The sequence below is a fragment of the Limulus polyphemus genome, unplaced genomic scaffold (genome assembly GCF_000517525.1).
Source record: "Limulus polyphemus unplaced genomic scaffold, Limulus_polyphemus-2.1.2 Scaffold1500, whole genome shotgun sequence".
In the NCBI taxonomy this organism is placed as follows: domain Eukaryota; kingdom Metazoa; phylum Arthropoda; class Merostomata; order Xiphosura; family Limulidae; genus Limulus; species Limulus polyphemus.
The window spans coordinates 224,350-231,728 of record NW_013667110.1 but is presented as its reverse complement, the minus strand read 5'-3'; the positions used below and the strand labels follow the sequence as shown (position 1 = coordinate 231,728).

At 33.9% G+C, this 7,379-nt stretch overlaps 1 protein-coding gene across 1 annotated transcript in view; it reads right to left on the bottom strand.

The window, feature by feature from the left end:
* Positions 1-6,361, bottom strand: part of LOC106463848 (Down syndrome cell adhesion molecule homolog) — a 40,211-nt gene extending 33,850 nt beyond the window's left edge. The window contains exons 1-2 of the mRNA XM_022391467.1: positions 6,194-6,361; positions 3,907-4,054 (exon numbers count right to left, since the gene is read on the bottom strand). The gene's annotated coding sequence lies outside the window, so the exon portion shown is untranslated. The remainder of the gene's footprint in view (positions 1-3,906; positions 4,055-6,193) is intronic.
* Between the last annotated feature and the right edge of the window lie 1,018 nt (positions 6,362-7,379).

Sequence of the window (7,379 nt, the reverse complement as noted above, 5' to 3'; positions counted from 1 at the left end):
TTTTATTACCCATGAAAAGATGACGTGGTAGTGATCCACAGCAAACGATACTTAGGATGTCAATTTATGCAACTTATTATAAATATTAATATGATGGCCCGACGTGGCCAGGTGGTTAAGGCACTCGACTCGCAATCTGAGGGTCGCGGGTTCGTAATCCCCGTCACCACCAAACATGCTCGCCCTTTCAGCCGTGGGGGCGTTATAATGTGACGGTCAATCCCACTATTCGTTGGTAAAAGAGTAGCCCAAGAGTTGGCGGTGGGTGGTGATGACTAGCTGCCTTCCCTCTAGTCTTACATTGCTAAATTAGGGACGGCTAACACAGATAGCCCTCGTGTAGCTTTGCGCGAAATTCAAAAACAAACAATAAATAAACACCCTGGTTGCTTACTTTTGACGTGTTCGGCGTCAAACACGTAAGCATAATAACATTCATAAATAATTATTTATATTATTGCTTATTGGTAATTCTTGCCTCGTTATTTCCGAGTCATCTTCAGAAAAAATGTCACCTACTTTTACTTTGGTTTATTTCCAAAACGTCCTACGTTCAGTTGTTTTATGATTTTTTTAGAAGAAGCGTTTCTTTGAACAGAACTTTCACCTATACAAAAAAAAACGGTTTTCTAACAAAAAATAATCCGTAATTAAACTCGAAAATTGATTTTTGGTGATATATATATATTAATAATATATCACCAAGAAGAGAATGAACATTATAATATATCATCATAAATGTGATAAAATCTTGCTAGTATATCACCAAGGACTGAATACACACAGATGTGATATATCGCCAACGAAGGAATGCACATAAATGTGATAAACGTCTATCCAACTGTTATAGTTTGGCTGTTAATTATTAAGCTTGAGCAAGAACAGAATTTTGAGCTAGAAAATACGACTGTTACGTTTCAGAAACATGCTACATTTACAGCTGCATTTTGATCTTGAGCTTAATGAAACTACATAAAATATATATTGACGAAAATGTTTTCCTCGCTATTTTGATTAGAAGATTTGAATACATTGATTTGTTTTGAACGAGTTTCTTAATATGAAGAGCAGGCGTTAACTGTAGAAGCATATCACGTATGCATGCTGTCATTATGTCTCCGCAGATAGACACGTTGTTGTTTCTTCGTCTTTATTTCTTCTTTTTCCAAACACTTTTCAATCGACCGCCATTCTTTCATTTCACGGCGGATTGATTTGAAAGTTGGTAAGGTTATATCTTGGTCCACTACGCCTAAACACCTTTTTTACTTTATTTTGGTTTTAGGCCCTTTTAAAGATTTTATAGGGTCAAAAGTTAACTCAAAAATGTATATTTGTGCTCCTGTACGATCATATTTACAGCAATCAAATTGAAAATTGGCACAACTATAAATTTTCATGCGCCCAACACATTGACATAAAAATTTGATGTACGCATTTTGGTTCTTTTTTAAGGGGGGTCAGGACTCAAACAAAGCATATTTTTGGGAGTTTTGGTCCAATACTCGACCACATTTTGACCAATTTAGTTGGGATTTAGTACAAAGATACTTTTTTACAGGTCCCACGAATTGATAAACAAATATGGTGGACTTGCCTATTTTTAGAAATTAGTGGGTGGGGGCAAACTGCCACAAAAAGCATAATTGTAGGGTTTTTTTTACAATTACTCTGCCGTATTTCGAACAATTAACATAACATTTATTATAAAGGTACTTTTTTGCAGTTCCCATAGATATACACACAAAACTGTGGGATACGCCCATTTTGGCCATTTTAGGGAGGTAAAAAAATAAACCCATAATTTTAGGGGTTGTGGTAAATTACTTATCCATATTTATGTATGATTTAGCACAAAGATACTCTTTGAGGGTGCCAAACAGAGATACAGACAATTTTGGTATTTTAATCTTTTGCTCAATTTTTCAGCGAAGAGAGCACAGTTTGGGGTTTTCGTGAACTATTCATGTGTATGTCAACCAGTTTACACTGGATATGGTGCAAAGATACTTTCTTGCATGTCCCAAGCAGTGTTATAGACAGTTTCCAATATTCTGTGTTTTTCAAGATTTTTATGGTGTCAGAATTAGTCATGTTGGCCCGGTATGGCCAGGTGGTTAGGGCGCTCGACTTGCAATCTGAGGGTCGCGGGTTCGAATTCCCGTCCCACCAAACATGGTCGCCCTTTAAGCCGTGGGGGCGTTATAATGTGACGGTCAATCCCACTATTCGTTGGTAAAAGAGTAGCCCAAGAGTTGGCGGTGGGTGGTGATGACTAGCTACCTTCTCTCTAGTCTTACACTGCTAAATTAGGGACGGCTAGCGCATATAGCCCTCGTGTAGCTTTACGCGAAGTTCAAAAACAAACAAACAAACAATTAGCCATGTTGGGATAGCGTGGCGGAGACATGTTGCATTCGCTCGCGAATTTTGGCCCCTTTTAATTTTATATTTAGTAAAGTATAAAAATTCCAAATATCAATGTTTTTGCTTTATATGAAATGTCACTTTGAGATAGTGAATCAGTTTTCCTGTTTATATAAGATGTCACTTTTGGAGTACTGATTCTTCTCTCTTCTTTATATGAAATGGCATTTCAGTGCAGTGGTTTTGTTGTTTCTTGCTCTATGTAAGATGGCAATTCAGAGCAATGGTTCTGTTTCTGCTTCATACGAAATATCTCTTTAGAGTGGGGATCAATAGATTCCTCTTCTGAGCAGTGATTTTGTTTTGCACCTTACCTGAAACGTCTTTTCAGAGAAGTGACTTTGTTTTTCCCTTTTATTTGAGATATCACCTTGAAATAACGATTCTGTTTTTCGCTTTATTGATATTTTATTTTAGAGCAATCATTCTAGTTTCTACTCTATATGTGATGTTACTTCAGATCATCGATTCTAGTTTCTACTCAATATGTGATGTTACTTCAGATCATCGATTCTAGTTTCTACTCTATATGTGATGTTACTTCAGATCATCGATTCTAGTTTCTACTCTATATGTGATGTTACTTCAGATCATCGATTCTAGTTTCTACTCTATATGTGATGTTACTTCAGATCATCGATTCTACTTTCTACTCTATATGTGATGTTACTTCAGATCATCGATTCTAGTTTCTACTCTATATGTGATGTTACTTCAGATCATCGATTCTAGTTTCTACTTTTATATGTGATGTTACTTCACAGCAGTGATTCTGTTCTCTACTTTGTATGAGATGTTATTTCAGAATAGTGATTCTGTTTTCCTCTTTATTTGAGATGTCATTCAAAAGAATCACTCACTTTACGGCTTTGTAGAAAATGTCGCTTCAGAGCAGTAATTCTGTTTTCTGTTTTATATGAGATGCCACTAAGATTAATGGTTCTGTTTTCCGCTTTGTAAGAGATTCCATTAAGGTTAATTATTATGTTTTCTGCTTTATATGAGATGTCATTCAGCGTAGACATTCTGCTTACCGCTTTGCAGTGAGATGTCACTTACGATTCATGGTTCTGTTTTATAAGAGATACCACTATGAATAATGATTATAATTATGTTTTTTTTTGATACAAGATGCCACATCGGGATAGTAATCCTTTTGTACCGTTTTATAAGTAAGTTTCAGAAGCAGAACGGTGTGGACAAGACCTCATTCAAGGCATTTTGGTGAACTGTGCCGCGGTCGCATGAATTGAAATTGCACCGGAAACATTTAAAAGTAATTAAACTCTTGGTTATTTACGTTATCATTGAAAATTTATACTTGAAGAAGCTAAGTAACAACAGCTTGTTTTTAACAATGTTATAATTTTAAATGATATTTACTCAAATAACGAAATAATTATGATGTTGTAGTATAAGTTTAAATAAATAAACTATGTGCTGATTCCGATATGAAAAACTAATTGCAAGATGTCTTACAAATATCTTGTATCATTCTCAAGTTTCACTTCATCTTTCTTCCAAGCAAACTGAATAGGTAGGTCTCCTCTAGCAGCAACTCTTAACACTACTCTGTCTTCTTTTTTGGCGGCATGGGACTTAAACTTAATGTCGAACCTTGGTTTGTCTGTGTGAAAGGATAATCGGAAATCAACACATCATCTTCTGCCTCAGTTATAAAATACCGTTACTGAAATATGAAAAATAGGTTAATGTTTTGTAAGTTCTAAAAATGTAGGACTAAGATCACAATGAATGAACAGCTTATCACTTTTATAGTGTCGTCCTTTTTTGTAAGATATTTTGTCATAAGGGTTAAAATACTTCGAAATTAACCAAGTAACAAACCCTGTTTCATTATAACTTTATTCACGAAAAAAACACATCAATACTTGAAAATACGATAATTCCTACTTTTTACTTGCACTGTGATGTCACAGTGCTATATTGTTATTAATTCGACAGATATGATTAAAGCTATAGAAATGAGTTATAACAAACATGTGAAACTTAGTGGTTGATCCCTTTCACCATATTTATCTGAAATATTTTAATAGACATAATTTAACTGTTTGGGACCTCGCATAGTCTGATGGTTAGAGTGCTCGACTCGTAAGTTGTGGGTCACGGGATCAAAACACAGTGACGAACAACCTCGCCCTTTCAACCATAAAGGCATTATGATGTCGTGGGAAATCCCACTATTCGTTGGTAAAATAGTAGACCAAAAGTTGGCAGCAGATGCTGCCAGCTGGTTACCTACCCTTTGGTCGGCATTTCAAAACTAGAGATGGTATTAGTTAATCTAAGTAGTTTTGCCTTAAAACAAAACAAGCAAAGCAACTACTTATATTTTTATTGAGGATAATGTTTCCCTCTGCCAGCGCTGGGCTTTTTAATAAAATAAGGTCATTAAACAAATCCTTAACAGGAGAATGAAGCCCGTTAAAACCTTTCAAACTAGCCATAACTCTTCACATGTTTTTATAAGTAGTTATAACGTAATATATGCGTTATCAGAACATCTTGACGTAGTAATAGTGGTAGTAGTAGTAGAAAAACATAAATTCTCTACGAACCACTACCTAAGTATTATATTTAAAAACATTAATGATAAAAGCAAAATAAAACTGTTACCTTGGAAAGGATACGACACTTACCAGCTCGAATAGATGCATTATGCTATTTTGTAGCTAAGCTACGTTTTACGCTCTGTTTATAGCTGAGGTAGCTCACTACACTATATTGTAGCTGTTCTAGGTTCGTTACATTGTTGTATAGCTGCACTACGTTTACGACACTGTTTTGTATCTGTACTTTGTAGATGTTCTATTTTACTATATCGTGGTACATATGGGTTACTTTCGTTACAATATCTGGTAGCTGAGCTAGGTTAAATATACCGTTTTCCAGCTGTGTGCTACGTTCACTACAGTGCTTTGTAGCTGTTTTGGGTTAGTCATTCTGATTTATGTGCTAGAGTCGCACATTTTATGGTACGTAGGCTCACAAGATCGTTTTACAATTTTCGTAGGTTCGCTTTGATAGATTAATTACAGTCTTTGGGGTTATTATAGGTTCAATACATTGTTGTGATTGTGTTAGGTTCAATGCAGTGTTTGATAGCTATGGTAGGTTAAATACGCTGTTTTAATAAGTGCGGTACGTTTTCTATATGTTTTGTAACTGTGATAAGTTAACTCTACTGTGTAGGATTGTGGCAGATTAACTTTGTGGTTGTGGTTGTTTCGCTACAAATGTTTAGCTGTAATGGGTTAACAACACTGTTTATGGTTATGGTATTTTCAATAAACCATTTTAAAATTATGGTAGATCCACTACCTAATTTAAAAGTTGTATGTACCTTTAATTAGAAACCGAAAAATTAATATGTAAAAATCAATAATAGAAATTAAGATATATATGTTCTTACCCATGAATACTTAATACAGCAAAAGTCAGTTCCTCTTATACTGACTTAGTATAATGATAAGATTACTTTGTAGAAATATGTTATTGTATGTACATTAATAACTTCAAATTATATATATATATATATATATATTATAAGATTCAGTTTGTAATTAATAACATCGTTTAATTCATTCAGATTACTCTCTATTTACATAAAGGATTCTTATTTTAAAGCAGCCAATCATGTATTTTGCCAGAGGAATAAAATATACTGTGAAAAAACCCTAAAGAAAATAAAAGAATAGAGTAATAAAATACAATACCAACCAACGAGAAAATATCGTTTACTTACGATGAACAGTAAGATATATAAGTTTTCTGAGGTCTGTGCCAATGCCATTATTAGCTTCGCAAATGTAGAACCCTTTTTCACGGTCACTAACTCGATGGATTTGTAGCGACCCATTGGAAAAGATGTTGTATTTATGGCTGTTGTAGATCGGGATGTAATCCGCTGAGGAAGATTCTGTAAAAACAACGATTTTTTACGACGAAGTTTTGTGAATGGCTTAAAGATAGGGATTCTGGATGTTTTAAACAGGATACATTTAGATATTTTTTGTAGCAAAAATATTAAAGATATTACTAATCGTGATAGAATAAAAAATATTGAATTATCGCAGTTAAAAAATAAATAACATAGACTTCCGCGGCTGAGTTGATTTGCTGACAAGCTCTCCAGAAATAGGGGATTCATGTTTGAATGTTAGAAGCTCTCCAAAAATAGGGGATTCATGTTTGAATGTTAGAAGCTCTCCTGAAATAGGCGATTCATGTTTGAATGTTAGAAGCTCTCCAAAAATAGGGGATTCATGTTTGAATGTTAGAAGCTCTCCTGAAATAGGGGATTCATGTTTGAATGTTAGAAGCTCTCCTGAAATAGGGGATTCATGTTTGAATGTTAGAAGCTCTCCTGAAATAGGCGATTCATGTTTGAATGTTAACCGAGAAGCTCTCCTGAAATAGGCGATTTATGCTTAAATGTTAACAGATGCTGAACTAAGAAAAAAAAAGAAAGAAGATAATCTATTATGATACTCAGAAGGAATTAACTTCTAAGCTTACTATATGTTTAAAAAGTTATATTTCTTGTAATTCATAAACTAGAAACTAAGGCAGTTATTTATCTTGGTTTTAAATATTACGCTCATTAAATGTAAACCCAGATATCCACCAGTGTAAAATTTTCTTAAAGTGTTATTATGCTAGAATTATTTTTCTAAAAAAGTGAAAACTGAAACCAAATGAGATTCGAACTCATAGTTTGATTATCTCATTTTAAATAATAAAACTCACAGTTTTGAGTTCCTAAGTTATTTAGAGATCAATATGAAAAATGTATTTTTTAACTACTCCATTATGTTTGTAAAGTTCATAGCTTGTTTATTTAGAGATCAATATGAAAAATGTATTTTTTAACTACTCCATTATGTTTGTAAAGTTCATAGCTTGTTTATTTAGAGATCAATATGAAAAAT